Source organism: Lissotriton vulgaris, chromosome 10, assembly GCF_964263255.1.
Source record: "Lissotriton vulgaris chromosome 10, aLisVul1.2, whole genome shotgun sequence".
In the NCBI taxonomy this organism is placed as follows: domain Eukaryota; kingdom Metazoa; phylum Chordata; class Amphibia; order Caudata; family Salamandridae; genus Lissotriton; species Lissotriton vulgaris.
Genome location: NC_141698.1, coordinates 642,820,808 through 642,840,295, shown reverse-complemented (window position 1 = coordinate 642,840,295; position 19,488 = coordinate 642,820,808).

Sequence of the window (19,488 nt, the reverse complement as noted above, 5' to 3'; positions counted from 1 at the left end):
TTTATGAACAAACTCTGTGGTTTATTATACAACTAGCTGTACCCGGCCACGTGTTGCTGTGGCTCAGTCTGGCTAAATGGAAGAGAAAGTAAAGAGTAAGCACACGTTTCTAATATGTTTAATTCCACAATGCTTGTGGGTATACAATATGTTTTTGTGACTATTGTCTCTATGCGTCCCTTGTAGTTGTTTCACAGCAAGCTAATTAATAGGGTATGTTCGGCCTTTAAAATGAAAAACATGCGCGTATTGTACACGCGCATATTCAAACCAATGTTGTGTATATACAAACACGCGTTATTATTGCAAAGTGAACCAACTCCTCCCCCCTCCCTCCACCCTCTTCCCGGTCTGCCATCCTGACACCAACTGTCCATCCTAATATATGTTGACTATTGTCTCAATGTGTCCTTTCTTAATGTTGCAATGTGAACCAACCCCTCCCCCTTCCCTCCACCCTCTTCCCGGTCTGACATCCTGACACCAACTGTCCATCCTAATATATGCAGACTATTGTCTCTATGCGTCCCTTGTAGTTGGTGCGCAGCAACCAAATCAATAGGGTCTGTTCGGCCGTTCGATTAAAAACACGTGCATATTGGACACACGCGTATTTGAATCTAACGTTGTGTATTTATAAACATGTGTTTAATCGAATCCAACGTTGTGTCAAAATTTCAAATCAATCGGTGAAGAACTTTGGAGATTTAATATTCGGAACAAACGAACATTGACATTTTTTGGTGTCTGTTCGGGCTTTCGATTAAAAACACGCGCGTATTCGACGCGCGCATATTGGAATCCAACGTTGTGTATATAAAAACACGCGCGTATTCGAATCCAACATTGTGTCAAAATTTCCAAGCAATCAGTGCAGAACTTTCAGAGATGCGCGATTTTGAACAAACGAATATTTACATTTTTATTTATATAGATTGTATAGGTAAATACCTCATTTGTTCTGGGCTGTTGGGCATGGAGTGTGCTTACATATGTACACTATGCATCTTCTTGTGCATGCCTTTGCAAATGAGCACATTTACACACCTTGAGATATTTTTAGGAGTTTTTGTCTAACTATGGCCCTCTCTGGCTTCATGGTAGCCATTCCTGGCATAATGGTGTCCATTTCTGGCATTATGAAACCTTTCTTGATATATTGTGTGCACCCATGCATATTTTCTAGTGCTGGTGCATGATGGCTGTGGATTAATCATGGCTGTTCTTCTACTAGTGATTTCTGCTCTATCTGTAGACAAGGAAAAACATTAAAATCATGAATTATTTTGTCCCATATAAGTTGTAGTACAGGAGTATTGAAGTCACACAAGTGACATATAGTTCCCCTTCTGCATTGAGTCACTTGCTAATCATGAATTCTGCAGGGAAAGAATCAAACTTGTTGCTTACTAAATTAAAGATGCACTTGTCACACCCCATGGTCATGACCATCCTGCCAAGTTTGTGCAAGGCTGTTCTGCAACGGTACATAAGTTGCACAGATGCATGTGAACTTGACCATGGATAAAAGTGCTACATGAGTTATTGCTTGTGAAAAAATTCACTTTTACTCACACTGCATAAATTGCTTGAAGAACTTACTGAATCTAGTACTTTTGGACCCATTCACAAAGGTACATTTGGCCATAAATGTGCGTTTATGAGACCATTTTTTTCAGTTGCGTCTGTCAAGAATGTACAGAGTCTCTCCCGGAAGGCATAAGCCCTTTTATTGGTAAGGAGATCTCCACCACAAGTGCTGAGGTCACCGCATCTATAAATCTAAATTCAGGGGGTGAGGGTGATGTAGTTCATGGGCATTCCAGGGTATGGTTAGCCTCGGATGTTTGTGAATACCTACAATGAAGTCAATTGGTGGCATTCACAAACTACTATATTTCAGCTTTCAATTCTAACTAGCAGCCCGCCCCAGCGTTGCCTGGGGGTAATGAGGCTTTAGGGCCAACCGCCCGCCTTGGCCCCCGCCCGGCCGACCCCCTAACGCTCCTACATTGCCCCGAGTGGAGTGTGTTATCTTTCAGCCTCGTCGTCCTTCACCCACCAGCAGAGCGGCTCAGACCATGTCCCTATTTGAAATACCTGACAACCAGGATGTGACAGTTCATGAACGCAGAGACTGATGCTGCCTGGTTTTGTTCCATCGTTCCTGTTTTCACACAAGTGAAGGGGGGGGGAGGGAGTGACGAAGAACTTACCTTTCCTTCTTCCTGCGAGACTGCATCACGCGCTGCCTGAGCTCCAGCTTGCTCCGGAGTCCTACTGCGTTGTAGGCAGCCTTGCTCCTCCTGCATTCTCCAGCGCCGCTCTTCCTGTTGCTTCCACGCCGCTCCTCCCCGCGCTCCCGATGTCATGACGCAGACGTCGCGGCCGGCGCTAGTTGCAAGGGACTACTTTTATTTATTTAAACATTTTTAAAACAATGTATATTTTTTATTTTTAAATAGCCTATGTCCTTCTGCTTGCCCTGCGGTTTTCAATGATGTCTTTGTTGTTCGGATTGGTGGTGTACTTTTCGAGTTTACCTTGCCAAAAGGTGCAAGTTCTCTCTTTATAATAGTAGTATAGATAAGGGTTCTATAATTCCTTCAATTATTTTCCTAGGGTGGAGAGAAAATTGGATCAGCCCAAAACATAATGGAGTGTAGGGGAAGGAATTTCACCATAGGGAAAATATTTTCCCTTTGTAAAAAAAGAAAAACAAATTGTGCTTTTCCTTAAAGGGAATCTATCCCCCCATTGTGAATGTATACGCATATTCAAACCAATGTTGTGCATATACAAACACGCGCTAATGTTGCAAAGTGAACCAACTCCTCCCTCCTCCCTCTTCCCGGTCTGCCATCCTGACACCAACTGTCCATCCTAATATATGTTGACTATTGTCTCTATGCGTCCTTTCTTAATGTTGCAAAGTGAACCAACCCCTCCCTCCACCCTCTTCCCGGTCTGCCATCCTGACACCAACTGTCCATCCTAATATATGTAGACTATTGTCTATGCGTCCCTTGTAGTTGGTGCCCAGCAACCAAATCAATAGGGTCTGTTCGGCCGTTCGATTAAAAACACGTGCATATTGGACCCGCGTGTATTTGAATCCAACGTTGTGTATATATAAACATGCGCTTAATCGAATCCTACGTTGTGTCAAAATTTCAAATCAATCGGTGAAGAACTTTCGGAGATTTAAGATTTGGAAAAAATGAACATTGACATTTTTATCTGTCTGTTGGGGCTTTCGATTAAAAACACGCGCGCATTCGACACTCGCCTATTGGAATCCAACGTTGTGTATATAAAAACACGCGCGTATTTGAATCCAGCATTGTGTCAAAATTTCCAAGCAATCAGTGCAGAACTTTCGGAGATGCGTGATTTTGAACAAACAAACATTTACATTTTTATTTATATAGATTGTATAGGTAAATACCTCATTTGTTCTGGGGTGTTGGGCATGGAGTGTGCTTACATATGTACACTATGCATCTTCGTGTGCATGCCTTTGCAAATGAGCACATTGACACTCCTTGAGATATTTTTGGGAGTTTTTGTCTAATTATGGCCCTCTCTGGCTTCATGGTAGCCATTCCTGGCATACTGGTGTCCATTTCTGGCATTATGAAACCTTTCTTGATATATTGTGTGCACCCATGCATGTTTTCTAGGGCTGGTGCATGATGGCTGTGGATTAATCATGGCTGTTCTTCTACTAGTGATTTCTGCTCTATCTGTAGACAAGGAAAAACATTAAAATCATGAATTATTTTGTCCCATATAAGTTGTAGTACAGGAGTATTGAAGTCACACACGTGACATATAGTTCCCCTTCTGCATTGAGTCACTTGCTAATCATGAATTCTGCAGGGAAAGAATCAAACGTGTTGCTTACTAAATTAAAGATGCACTTGTCACACCCCATGGTCATGACCATCCTGCCAAGTTTGTGCAAGGCTGTTCTGCAACGGTACATAAGTTGCACAGATGCATGTGAACTTGACCATGGATAAAAGTGCTACATGAGTTATTGCTTGTGAAAAAATTCACTTTTACTCACACTGCATAAATTGCTTGAAGAACTTACTGAATCTAGTACTTTTGGACCCATTCACAAAGGTACATTTGGCCATAAATGTGCGTTTATGAGACCATTTTTTTCAGTTGCGTCTGTCAAGAATGTACAGAGTCTCTCCCGGAAGGCATAAGCCCTTTTATTGGTAAGGAGATCTCCACCACAAGTGCTAAGGTCACCGCATCTATAAATCTAAATTCAGGGGGTGAGGGTGATGTAGTTCATGGGCATTCCAGGGTATGGTTAGCCTCGGATGTCTGTGAATACCTACAATGAAGTCAATTGGTGGCATTCACAAACTACTATATTTCAGCTTTCAATTCTAATAAGGGTTCTATAATTCCTTCAATTATTTTCCGAGGGTGGAGAGAAAATTGGATCAGCCCAAAACAAATTGTGCTTTTCCTTAAAGGGAATCTATCCCCCCATTGTGAATGTATTCACCAGAGAGAACTTCAGACAGAAGGAAATGCACTCACAACATGGACATGACGTGAATGCGCATAGTGTGAGGCTCAGCTTTCCATTCAATTCTTCAAGGAGTTTGTGAATTCCAAATCGGAGTAGTACTACACTCGCATCCAAGTTTTGCTTTACTACTATGTTTCGAGTAGCCTCCTAATCCCATTTTTAAGTAGTTGGCATGCATTTAAAACTTAAGGGAGTTGTATTCTAAAAAAACACGAGAGCAGACCTGAAAATGTTTTTCTGATGTAGTAGGTATAATTAGTTTTTTATTGCAGAGAAATTTAGATTGGGAAACAGTGGTGCCCTCAGTCTAACTCAAGCAATCTATTTGTTAGACAATGCATGTGTCAACCTTTGACAACTCCTTTGTAATGGAATAAAATACTTAAATGCATGTTGACACCGACTTTGTTCAGTACCACCTTAGTCAGTCTCTCCTCCAAAAGAGCGGGCCCCTAATAATGTATGCAAATTACATACACGCATCAGTAGTTCATTAAATAATTATGCATGAAAAGAGTGATGTTGTTCTTTAGAAGACAACATATTATCTTGCCCTATTGAGCACAGAGCAACCACCAAAAAAAAGAATGCAAATTACAAATTATTTCCAAAGTGCACTTTGATGGACTTCAGCAACGGAAATGTGACAAGAACTTTGAACCAGCTTTATCTTTGTGCATGTTTAGTGCCATTAAAACTGATGCAAAACGGTGCAGACATGAATTGGTATTTACCTTGAGTGCTTTGATGCAAATCCCTATCTACTAAAACAGGTAGCTAGTGCTTTGTGCCAAATGTTAACCTCCTCGCGGCAGGCATAACATTTGACATAAGGTTTCTTTTCAGAAGTCTTTTCTAACTTTGGGTATGTGCCCTAATATACAGCACACATATAAAGGTATTGTTTTTTTTTCTTCAAAATACTTTATTGATTTTCATAAGGTATACAGAAAGCATATATTCGGTTAAGCGAATAAAGTTCTAAAATGTGGAAACTATGCCTAACCATTCCATACCCTTCCAATACAAAATCTAAACTAGATTTTCCACAAACACACTTGCACCCTGTGCAAGGCAGCATAAAGTGTGGCACCATAGGTGATGACAGTGACAGTGCCATATCTTTGTAAATATGGCGTTGCCCTGCTGTCTCCCATGCAGGAAATGGAGTGCAGCAATCTCGGATCCTGCACCGTGTTGCTTATTTGTAAGTAAATATGGAGCTTACTGTATTGCACATGGCTCAAATCTAGTATTTACAAACTGCAGAAGATATTCCCAAAGGTAACGTTCACCCGTGAGTAATTTACACTTGAAAGTTTTGATTCACACTTTTGATAAACTACGTTTGGCTATTCACCTGTTACGAGTGCAAACTTATTTAGAAGTGAAAACGTATCTGTCTCCACCCGTTGAAACAGGGGGTGGAGCCAAAATCCAAGAGTGTAAGTTACTACAGCCAAAATGGATCAGTAGTAAGTCCAGCACCGGATATGGCCATCCACTGATACAGCACTATCCTCACATTAAAAATAATAGAGATAGGAACCTAAATAGAACCCTATAGGAAATGATGTTTAAATAAAAAAATGTATTTAGACTATTATATACATGTGTGTTGGTATACATATATATGTATATATAATTGAATATAAAAAATATATATATAATTCAAAAATAAATATTTCACGCTAAGATTTTGTAACAACTTTTTAATATGAAAATAAGTGTAACTTTAATTTATAATTTTTTTTATTAATTTAAATCAATTTTGATACGTACATTTTTGTAGGCTTTAATATATATAAAAATATATATAAATGTTTTACCTTAAGTAGGATTTGTTTAAACAAATCATAAAAAATAATTTTCATTTAATTTATAGCTACATTAATTAATTATATTATTTTCATTAATATGTAACAGAATATATTTACACTCATTTTTGCTTTTTTAATAACCCTTTAAATGTTACCTTGGCATTGCTGTAGGTAGAGGGTAGATCTCCACCTCACTCATACTCAAATACACACACACACACACACACACACATCCCTTCCAGACCTACACACCTCGTCCCAGCCGAAATGTAGGAAGTTCTGCTAAAGTTCTTCTGACAGCAGTGGGAATAGGGCCCTAGAAAGAACATACAGAAAAGGTCATGATTGGTTTAGATAGCTGAGCTCAGTATCACAGCCTAGCAAATGCTTCCCTGAGATGCACATGCCTTTCCCTGGTGGTACAACTGCCACTGAGGCAAGAACATTTGATCAATCAGTAAATGTTAAGGAGGTGGAATTATCTGTTTAGTGACACTGGCAAGAATATTTAGCTTTAGGGAGGGTAGCGTAAGACGCAACACATAATATTCAAGTACAGAACTATGACAGTGCATTCAAAGGTGCAGGCAAGCCAAAGTAGGGTGACATATCACTGACACTAATATATTTTGATGCCTGTAGCAATTGTGAGTGGTCCAAAGAACCGGTCCAAAATAGTATAGTACAAGCAATTGAGGTTGGTCTATGGAACTCAGAATAATAAAGTCACTCCTGAGGTCAGATGGACATTTCTCAAAGACCTGCAATCGAACGTCACGGATTGAGATGGAATTCACATATGAGGCAATGTTCATCCAGCCAGGAGCATCACAGAAAGTAAAGGTTTGTCTCTTTCTTCACAAACATTGTCTGGTAAAGAGCATTATATGAAAAGGATTGAAAATATATACTTAATAACTGCGATCGGTGGTTGGCATGGCTGCGGCTAGCATGGTAAAGTGGCGGGCAGCACTCATACTTGCTTTACCCAGCATGAGAGAAGCGCCGGAATTGGATGGAGTGGGCTAGTGTCACCCACCAGCAGGGACTGTGAGCCTTTACTTCTGAGACCTGTTGATATATCAAAGCAACAGCCTGGAGATATTGACGTGCACATGTCGGTTTAGCCGTCCTCAGATGGCGGCTAAACCAAAATGAGCCTTTGTTGCTCTGTGCCTTCCCCTCCTCCTGCTGCTAATGGCCCCACCCTCAAGACTTGGCGGTGGCTCCCTCCTACCTGTAAAATAAAATGATAATAAAGCAGTTTTGTTAATTGCTTGATAATCCTATTATTTATATGTTTTCATGCTGGTACCAGCAATGGGGCGATGCTCCTTCACCCGTAACGGAGGAGTTGCCCATGGCGGTTGGTGTCCCATTACACGAGTGAATATGCACAGTGAATGGGCAATTATAAGATCTATGTGGGCAAGTCGGTGAGTAGAAGAGAGTGAGGAAGAATGAGTCCCAGTTCAGCCTGAGCTTTAAGAAAATGAAATTACGTGTATTTCAGCTGATGCCAGAGTACAGGCAGCTATGTTACCACTCCGTAAACCAACCATCACATGAAAATATTAAATAGCGGCATACAAAGGAAGATCACCCCTGGTAGCAGTAACTATGAAAAATCAGTTCATGCATCAGAGTGATGGTGACGGAGCCATTCCGTCACCAGCATGGGCACGCTGCGCGGCCGCCCCACCCCCTTAGCGCTGCGGCGGAATAGCCGCCGCAGCGAAGGGGTTAAACAAAATGCCACTTGCTTCAGAATAAACACACTGCTGATTATAGCACCATTTTCAATTGCTTCATAATGTAACAGGCATATTACTTCATAGAGCTTCAATCAAGGTGACACAGCAAATGCTTGTAAGTCAAGTATTGCACTAAAAACACATGTAAACATGCAGTTCTAAACTTCAAAATAGCTGCTTAAAAAATCCGTGGGCTTATTTTCACAGGTCGTGATTCAACGAATCAGGATATGCAGAGATGAATGCCGAAAGATGCAGCTGAGGGACCAAGGAACTAAAAGAGAGAGAGAGCAAATAACAGGTACAAATTGCTCAGCCAGAGAATTTTACGGGTCGGCCACTATCATTTGCTTCAAGTAGGCAGGTCACTGTTTGCATACCCAAGTGATATACACAGGAATAGTGGTCTGCAAAGAATAGCAGGTCACCGTCCCAGTGTTTACATCCCTAAGCAATTATTTTTTCAGGCATCCCGTTCTCCTTATCTCCCAACAGTGATGCTGCTTTACAAAAAACATATTCCCACTTGGGATGACATCAGAATAAGCAGGTAGTGGTCCTATAGGCCACTGCCTGCTTCCACAGGGGCTGCCTGACCCTCTTTCAAAAAGGGAAGCTAACAAATGGGGCACCTTCCCCTTAAAAATCTACTATTAGCTTATTTGAGTAGTTGCAATATTCTAGTGGTTTGCAACCGCAATGGCCACCACATACCACTGATACACCTCATTGCATTCCACAGTTGTAAGGGGACGCTCCTTTCACGCCTGGGGGTCGCCATTTGAAGGCCAGTGTCGGACCACACCGCTGTAACTGTGTGGTCATTTATAGTAGTTTCCACTGTGTTTTCCACTTTCACTCTATTTGCACATTGAAACTTACTTTCTGAAACATGTTGGAGAAATTATACGGAAAGGGTGAACTATGTTTTCAGGCAGCCACGTTTTTTCAGGCGGAATAGGAGAATGGGGTACACCAGAGTGAATTAAATCCCTTCGGAGACAAATAGAAAAACGATTTAATGTGCTAACTCAAATTTCTACAGTAGTTACTGATGATGATTGCTTACCCTGAAGACATACTTCAAGAGGAAATTTAATGGAGGAGGAATACACACGGAAGTCTTGTGAATTTTTGTGTTTATATTTTTTGTACTCAACGACCAATTGGTCCAACAAGCAGACTTTCACATATACTCAGTAAGTTAATAGAAATGTCTATCATCAGTTATTGTCCTTATAAGTATCCTTATATTGAGTTTTCTTTATCTTTTGTCTGCAGTTTTATCTCTATGTACTTATGCTTTTCCACAGAATGATACCAATTTTGATTCTCAATATATGTTTACCATCCTTTTGAGTCATTGCTTTTAAAAAAAGAAGTATTATTATAAATATTAAAATACCAGAACAGTTCAGTCTTTTTATAAACTTGACACTCAGATGTTGTAACGCTCCTCTTTAAAGTATAAACCTTTTGTAGAAAAGTTGTTCTTTATTAAATGTGCTTCCATTTTCCCATATGCATAATACCTAGTATCCCCCCCGCCCCCGCTATCACTCTCCGTCGTGTACCCGGCAAAACCTTATATAACTCAAAATTAACCCCTTAGATTTTTGAGTGAAGGGATCTCGAAAATCATGAAGTCTGCACTCTGCAATGAATACTTTGTCATTTTAGAGATAATAATGGTTCTCTCTAAAGTGATTCTCTTACCAATGAAAGTTTGGAAAAGAGATTAAAAATTCAAATCAGGAGGGAGGCGCCAAGAAAGATGTGTCACGCAAAACTACCCGTGAACCACCATAGATGCGCTGCATTTACAATGCGGCGTGCTGTGGCGCATGGGTAGGCAGATGCGTGATGTATCTGCCGGCGTAAGGTTGGCGCAGTGCAAGAGGCATGTCCCGGGTGCGTTGCAACTCCAGCACTGTTCCAACCCGGCCTATCTCCAACATGTTGTAAATAAGTCGAACGTGGCGCATGGTTTACGCCGCCACTGCATAACAAAAGTGATGCAACTGTGGCGTAAAAGTGTCTTAAGGGGCTTGTAAATCTGCCCCCTGGCCTGCAGTGAAGAAGGGGAGCGCGATTGGCACGTAAATCACGTGCCCCACAAAACCCTAATTGAGGGCAGAGGCATCGATGTCAAAGTTTTCACACGGACCACGCCATCCCAGGCAGTGTATTTTTTACTCATTGTTTGCAGGGTTTCCAACGTAAAAAAAAATCAAGGAAAGCAGAATGTATGCATGTGTTTTACAGTAAATGTAAACATGTAAATGCAAAGGAGAAAGATTGTAAATGCCAATTGCAAAGTATTTGTATGTTGAGCAAGCAGACGTGTGTGCACATATTCAAAGTTCAGGAGCGTGCACCTATCCAGCAGAAAAAAAACGTATCTCCATGTGTATGCAAGCTCGGCTGAATGCACACACGGCAGAGAGAGAGAGGGAGGGTGAGATATAGAGTAGGGTGGGACATGAGAAAGAAAAAAGAGGGAGGCTGTGAGAAGAAAGAATGAAGAGAACGACGGAGAGAAAGAAAAGACGAGGGAGAGGAAGAGTGGAGGAAGGGAGTGGAGAGAAGTGAAGAAAAAGAACCGGAGAGATGAGGGAAACAATAAAAGGGGGGAGTGAGAGTGATGGTGAAAAAAAGAGGGGATACATGAAGAAATAGAAAAAAAGAAGGGGAGAGAGAGAGGGGAGTTAACGATTAAGAAAGATGGAGAATGGAGGAAAAGTGAGAGGTGAGAGGAAAGAGGAAAAGAGTGATAAAGGGAAGAGGGATCACAAAAATGGAGAGAGAGAAGCGGAGTGTGAAATCTGAAAGAATGAGGGAGTGAAAAGCAGGACAAAGGGGTGACAGAGAAAGGGATGAGAGAGGGAGAAAGAGAAGTGAGTGAGAGAGAAGGGGATAGGTAATAGGTAGGATGAGACAGAGTCGGTAGAAGTTGGAGAGAAAGATAGGAGAGCGAGAGAGAGGGGAAGAGAGAAAGATGGATGAGAGAGAGAATGGAGACAAGAGAGGGGGAGAAAAAAGAGAGAGTTAGAGGGAAAGTGGAAGGGGAAGAAAGAGGAGGAAATGAGGGGGAGGGAAAGATAGAAGGAAAGAAACGAAAGAAAGAAGTGAAAGAGAGAGGAGGAGAGAAATAGAAGGACGAGGTTGAGAAAGAAGGTGAGCAAGAGAGGGAGGCCAGAAATATAAATGTGGCTACTTATATATAAGACACACAATTGATGGACAGAATGCAGAACAAATCAAAACATTCATCCCAAGTCAAGAGATCTGGGTTAGATCCATCATTCTTTTGCTCACCATGCCACCCCAGTTTAGACTCTGACCATATGCAAATCAGTCTTGACACTGTGCCTCATGTGAACTTTTATATATAAAACAGATAGAGCATTATTTAAGGTTGTAGTTTGTAATTTCACCTGCTTTTGAATTTCTGCTTCATGTACTTGATTTCTGAAAGACCGTGGCAGTCGGTGCTCACTGGTTTTTCAGCAAAAGGCCACCCCTTTACCATGCACATTGCCTTATCTGACATCACCAAAGGGCGATATAATGAATCATTTTAAGATGGGCTCTCATTTTCCATCACGGCAGAATACGGGATGCTCCAATGACTTCACTTAAAAAAGAGCGCAAACCCCTCTCCATTAAAATAACTGAAGATGCAGCCAACAAGCGATGTAAAGGTTTATGGGTCAGTGATACATGCTGTCTAAAAATCTCTTGTCTTAGTGCCCACTGGGGCATTTTGTTAGACTGCCACTAATGTATGTCATTCTTAGCAACTGAGATAAAAATATATATATATATATATATATGTATATATATATTCACTGATGAAACAAAGGCTAAAGTGACAATGTAGTTAGATGTTGAAACCGAAAACCCCCTGAAATTCGCCAGAAATATTTTCATGACCTAACTATAACTTGAGCCCCCCATGCATTGCTTTTGACCTTTTATATTGCATCACTGATGACATCTCAAATTACATAGTTTATATATGTTGGGCATATGCAGGGTTTGGATGCAGGGCTTGGATAGGCCCTGTGGCCAACCCCTGCTGTGTACAACTGAATGCCGTGTGCAGTAGGGGTTGCTGCAAGTGAAGGGTTAGATGTTGGTCTGATTTAGATTTAATCAAAAAGCCATAGATTTCACTGAAGAAACCAAAAAATTCAACTGACACTCCAGTTAGGATCAAAGACCTTAAATTAACACAGCAATTCAAAGAAAAAACAAAGGCTAAAGTGATGGGTGTTAGAATGAGAAATTAGGTAACATTAAAATTGTTATTGTTTAGTAAAAAAAACTATGAATTGTGCACCTATCATGCACTGCTTATGATTGTATAAATTACATCACTTATGACAATTTGAATGCATGATGTGGGCATACGGTATTATTATTGTTATTCCCTTGAACTCAATGATAATAATTTGAAAGTACAAGAATATTAGCAATAAATCAATTAAGAGACAGTATTTGAAGACTGCTTGAAGCAACTTGGTTGCCAAACATAACTCAATGATTTTCCCAGCATTTAAGCAGATATTCAAAGCGTTAGTGAATATTTTTCTTATATTTTGCAAAAAGAAAACATTTAACAGGGGAGAAAATGTGGCGAACGGCCAGAGTGCCAACTTTGCAACTGTGGAATCAGGTTCAAGTCTCAGCGTTGATAGAAACTTGCCCTCAAAATATTTTTGTCCTCCATATTCTTGACATGATATTTTGTCCACACAATATTTTTTTCACAATATTTTGTCTAAACACAACAAGAAACCCATGCAAGTTATACACTATTTATGAGATTTGCTAAGAGATTTCCATAAATATTATTGCTTGGTTTTATGTATCATGTGAATTAATTAACAAATCTACACGCCTAAACTGTTTAAAATCAGTGAGGTCTTCAGCTTGTGAGAGTAATATTGCTTGTGATTTGTATATGGCCACTGAGATTATCTGCCCAGATTGTTTCAATTTCTGAATAGCATTTTGATTTGGCGTTGTCAATGAGTTAGTCTCCTGAATAACTGACTTTAGCATTGACTTTGAAGAGCCAGACGTTCCCCTGCTACGTTGATGACACTATTTGAGAAAGGCTGCATTGCAAGTAAGATTTAGTTTCAATATCCTTAATTCCAGACAGGGAGCTATGATTATTTTGAGGTAGGTGAAAAACTCTTTCTATAAACCTTGCACTCTCGAAGGTGCAGGATAGAAGCCATCCTGTTTGGAAAAGCTGAATGATCACAGGTTAAGGCTGGTAAAAGTGTGACCCTAATTAAATTCAGGATTTTCTTTTTCATAAGGACTTTGCATATTTTATTGAGTCAACATAATGCAAATGTTAAGGCTGCACATTAGTTCTTTACCATTGACAGATGGTTATTCAGGGAACGTTTTCCTGTGGGATAAACTCCAAGGCAAAACATGCTGAAGTGTTACTCAACAAAAGAGGGCCTACGTGCCATTTCTTTTAAGTCTTCCTGTTATATATATGATACAAAAATATGTTCAAAAGATCAATGTTTTGGCCTGATTACTAAATAGATGTATTCTTAGTGGAAACACTCTCGCTTTATTAAGAGCTTTGCCAATGTTAGTCGTTTAAAAGGCTGAACAATAAATGTGCCAAAACATACCCGTGGTTAGAGCTTCTGTTTTTATTGTATTTTTTGTACATATGATCCATCCCCACATTAGCTCTAACCACCCAGGCACTAGGATAAAAGGACATTGTTTTCTCTCAATAGGGCTATGAGTATGCACTAATCTGAAAGTATTTTCCATAAAACAGGGTGATTCACACCATCAAATGCTGCTGCATAGTCAATGAAATATGAGAATAAGGGGAGCAACATAGAAATGTGCTGATTGATGAGCTTTAAAAGTCGCTGCTGCTGTGTTGTCTTCAGTCACAATTTTGCCTAAAGTCTTCCTGCTTGCCTGTTTTTTCGAATAGGCCTTTGCATCGACGTGAAGGAGTGCAGTAAGGTGCTAGTGAAAATAGATCCCCTGTCCTTTTTGAATAATGGGTGTAAAATAGAGCCTTAACTTGAGCAGGCATCCCGAGCATCATGAAATGAGGCTTTGTAAACTGGTTTTACCCAGATTTGAAAAGTGAACCCGGAATATCATTGGGACTGGATGCTCCTTTTGATTTGTACTTAGTACATGCACTCATTACCATATTTGGACTTCCAAACCATCCAATACTATCCAGTTGAATTCTTGTATGATTTGTAAATTTACATGGTATAAGGTTTTTAACACAGCCATATTACTTTGTATAGTATAGATTCAACAAGACCTTCAACGGCATCTAATTAGTTGATGTACTTGATGATTAGTTGATGTACTTCTAGAACTTACTTTGATCCTTTAGCCTATAGAGTTTGCGTACCGATCCTCATTGATGATCAAAGTACTTTCTCCCTAAGTGGGATGCGTATGCCCAGACGTGGGCCCCTTGCTCACTGTGCCATTGGATTTAAGCTAGCCTGGCTGAAGAAGGGTGACATACCCTGAAACCGGTCCCAGGATGATTGCTTCCGGTCCAGTGAGGACATGGCCTGGCAGATCAGTCTGGACTGTTCCCATGGGGCATAGGGTCAAGACTGATTTGCTTATGGCTGGGTCTAAAGTGGGGTGGCGTAGTGGGCAAAAGAACGATGGATTTAACCCAGATATTTTGACTGGGAGAGAATGTTTGCATTGTCAGCATTCCGTCCATCATTTGTTTGCTGTAACACTTTTCACCCTAAGTTGGATGGGTATGTATTCAAGCTAGCCTGGCTGAAGAAGGGTGGCATACCCTTAAACCGGTCCCAGGATGCTTGTTTCCGGTCCAGGGTGGACCTGGCCATTCCTAAATGATTAGTGATTAGTGATGAATTAGTGTGGTGAAATATGAAAGTAATTTGAGTGGTAGATATTAGTAAGTTATTGGAGTGAAAGGATATCGGAGGGATAGAAGGGGAAGAAAGGTTTGCATTCATATTGCACCTGCTACCCCTGCTGGGTGTTGAAGCACATTTCTGACGAGTAGCACGCTATTCCAGAACCCATAAAGGATTAGTGTTGAAATTATTATAGTGAAGTATGAAGTAATTTGAGTGGTTGATATGTTATTCAGTTATTTGGGTGGAGAAGGGTAGGTGGCGGGATAGAAGAGGGGAAGAGGTTTGTATTTATATAGCGCTTGCTACCCCTGATGGGGTTTTGTAACGCTTTTTTGGTGAGTAGCACGATACTCTGGAACTCATAAGGATTAGTGTTGAATTAGTATGTTGAAACATGAGCAATGTAGCAATGATATTTGATTTGAGTTGGTAAACCTGCACCTTTGAGTGTTCCTCAAACATAGAGAGGAGCCAAGACAAGTCAACAATACAATTGTAGTGTTTGGTGGATGTAATACCACAGTGCCTCTGATAGTCATTCAGCAATTATTTCGGCTTTTTGTAATATAACTACAGAAATAGCGGATGTTTTAACCACTAAGATGAGAAAGAATGTTCCTGATCTCAATCCTAAATGGTTTAACCAAGTATGCTCAAGGCTAAATAGGGATCTAAAAACGGCATTGAAAGTAAGACCAAGGGATAGCGGAAGGATTACTCTATTGCAGAAATCCTATAAAAATGCCTTGAAAGAAAGGAAAATGGAGATCCGCAAGGAGGCCTTGAAGAAATTAACTCAGGCCGCTGAGACACATGATGCGGTCCTCTTCTGGAAAACAATTAACTATCTATTTTTTTAATGAGAATGCAGCAGTTAAAATCAACACTGTAGTCCCTCCTGAGAATTGGATATCTCATTTTGAAAATATTTTTAATCCTGATACTGTGAAAGTAACTAATCATATTAATGGCAGTATCATTTTAGTAGAACCTGTAGAATTGTCCCCTATCACCTTAGAGGAAATCACATCCACCTTACACAATTGTGCTAATTGGAAAGCTGCTGGCCTGTATGGGGTCCCAATTGATGTTTTTAAACATGATATGAATTTTTGGATCCCAATTTTATCAAACGCTTTTAATGCTACATTAGGGGGAGTATTGCCTGTATGCTGGGTACAAAGTGTTATTGTACCAATTTTCAAAAAAGGTGACAGAGGAAAGGCCAATTGCTACCGTCCCATATCCCTTCTGGATTCTATCTCCAAACTAATGGGGAGGATAATGTTGGGGAGGTTAGAATAATGGGCCAATGAAAATAACATCTTAACTGAGGCCCAGTACTGATTTAGAAGGGGTATTGGGACAGTGGAACAGTGTGTGAACCTGGAGCTGTTGATAGGCAAATATACTTTAGCAAAGGAAGGGCTCTTACATCCCTGTTTTGTCGATCTCGCTAGCGCCTTTGACATTGTTAATCACGCCAAGCTATGGCAGACCTTGAGGTCGCTAGGGGCCCCTGATGACATAATTGTATATTTTTTCACAGATGTATACCCTCTTAACCTCTAGAGTTTGCTTTAGCCCATCTGGGGAATGCACTCCAGATTTTAAAGTAACACGAGGTATCCGACAAGGATGCGTGCTTGCTCCACTTTTATTTTCACTATATATTAACAATGTGTGAACCTGGAGCTGTTGATAGGCAAATATACTTTAGCATATCAAGAGCTCTTACATCTCTGTTTTGTCGATCTCACTAGCGCCTTCCACCTTGTTAATCATGTCAAACTATGGCAGACCTTGAGGGCGCTAGGGGCCCCTGATGACATAATTGTATATTTATCACAGATGTATACCCTCTTAACCTCTAGAGTTTCCTTTAGCCCATCTGGGGAATGCACTCCAGATTTTAAAGTAACACGAGGTATCCGACAAGGATGCGTGCTTGCTCCACTTTTATTTTTACTACATATTAACAATGTGGATACCTTTTTACAAAATCAGATAGCACATGCACCAAAAGTCCGGGTGCATATGACCCCTGTACTCTTATATGGAGACAATGCTGTCCTGAATGTAGGACAGCAAATGGCCTGCAAAAATTTATCAACAATTTTGCATTATATATGTCTGGAAAAGACCTACAGATAAACTTAAAAAAAACTTTTGTTATGACTTTTGGGAGTATTAGGTCTAAGAACAGACAACATCATCTGGGAGGGGTAGTTATAAACAGAGTTGTAACTGGTATTTAATAGGAATGGCACATGGAACTCCCACATAGAAATGTGTAACTTGAAAAGTCTAAGAATTACTGAGGGGATTTTTAGATTTGCTACATAAATAGGTAATAAACTTTTGCTGGAAATCTTAGCCTTATATCAAAGTAAATGTGTTACAGGAGTTTGCTATGGGGCGGCGCTATGGAGGAGAGCAAATATTACTCCCCTCCAAATACAAGAAAACACATTTCTGAAAAGATTGTTGGCAGTGCCTAGCTCTACTGCGAACTACATTGTACACAGAGAATTATCAGTATCTTTCCTCAGCGACCTAATAATTAGGCAAGCTCTCACTTTCTGGCATGGAATATGGTGCAAAGACAAGACCAAATTTACCAAAGATTTCATTATGGACTGTTTAGCTCTCGACTATTGCAAGAAAATCCCTTGGTTGGAGCATATCTATACTCTTTTGAAATTCTGTAAGATAGATACTGATAGAAAGAACCCTGTAGGGGGCCGTGGCTTGCGCGCCGGCTGGTGTGGACGGCTTCTCCGTGAGCTCCGCGATGGACATTCTCTGCGGATGCCGTGAGAGCGCTCCTTCACGTTTCCTGGACGATTGAGTCGACTCCAGAGTTGGCGGAAGGCTTCGTGACCCTGATGCTGTCACCGAATGAGGTTTTCGTGCTTTGTGGAGTCTTCTTTCTCGAGCGGTAATTCTATCCCTTCTATGTGACGCGGGCAGCCACCATTTTGGCCGCTGAGCCCGCGCCAATATTTTTCTTACCGCTCTGGCTTCCTGACGGCCTGACGGCCTGTTTGGCAAATACATTAGTGCACTGTCAGTTTACACCACTGTAATGGCATTTTATTGCTGGTGTTTTACCATTTTTCTGCCCTTTCACCGTTTTTCATGCCTGCATTGACTTGCTCTGACAGGAAGAGGTGCCACCATTTTAGGAATGCCGAATTTGAATTAACTGTTTATTTTTCATTTGCTGCATATGCCACAGTGTATTACCAGTTGCAGTCTTGGCCCTAATGCTCCATACCCTACATGTGCTGATTATTATTATTGCTCCGTGTGATGATGGTTTTTCTATGTTTCAAGCTCCAACGCGTCATTTCGATGTTGTGTTTCCTCTCAGTTCTGTGCCGTCATCACATGCGTGCTGCATTTTTATCTTTTTTCATTCAGCTTGTGTAGAGTGACTGCTATTTTTCTTCTTTGCTACCTCCAGGACAGTGTCTTACTTTACCTTTTGCTTCCTTCATACATCAGTACCATGGCAAATGAATCCAAATGATCTCAAACTGGTACCAAACCTAAACGGTCCAAGAATGATCCACCCTCCCCCATTAAGTCTTCTTCAAATCCTGTTCTAGACTCCATCCTTGAAGAGGTTCATGGCCTCCAACCTTTCATGATTACTACTAATGAACGACTCAAACAGATTGAAGATCGCTGGGTCCTTATGGAGGGCAAAGTCTTAAATTTGGAGCAAAGGGTTAGAGACATTCAGGATGCCTCGACTAAAATCCCGCTCTTGGAACAAGAAATCCACAAACTCAAGTTGTACACGGAGGATTTGGAAAATCGTAATCGTAGAAACAACCTACGCGTTTATGGTATTCCAGAAAATGTGGAGGGGTCCGACATGGTGTCTTTTCTGCAAAAATTTCTTCAGGAACTTTTGGACCTCCAACCTACGTCACACCCCCTTAATATTCAAAGGGCCCACCGCCTTGGCCGTATTAACTCTAACTCTACCAAGCCTTGTGGTATTATCATGCTCTTTTTAGAATTCACAGAGTTAATGACTGTTTTAAAAGCTACCAGGATTAAACGGCGTCTTCAGTGGTCCGGTCATAACATCTTCATCTCTCAAGATCTCTCGAATGCGACAAATACCCAACGAAAAGAATTCTTGAATCTCCGGCCTCTTATGCGACCACTTAACATTCAATATGGCACCCTTCATCCGTGCTTTTGCAAGATTACTCATGATGGTCGCACCCGATCATTTGATGATCCTCAACAACTTCACGCCTATCTACAGAGTGTCTCTCCTTCAACGATGGACACTGTTGCCTAATCTTACTTATTGTTACTTCTCATTATATTCTTCCATGTAGCTTTTTTTTCCTTCTCACTGTGGTTATCTTCTTCTCTCCTCTGCCTCTCTTTGATTCTTCTCT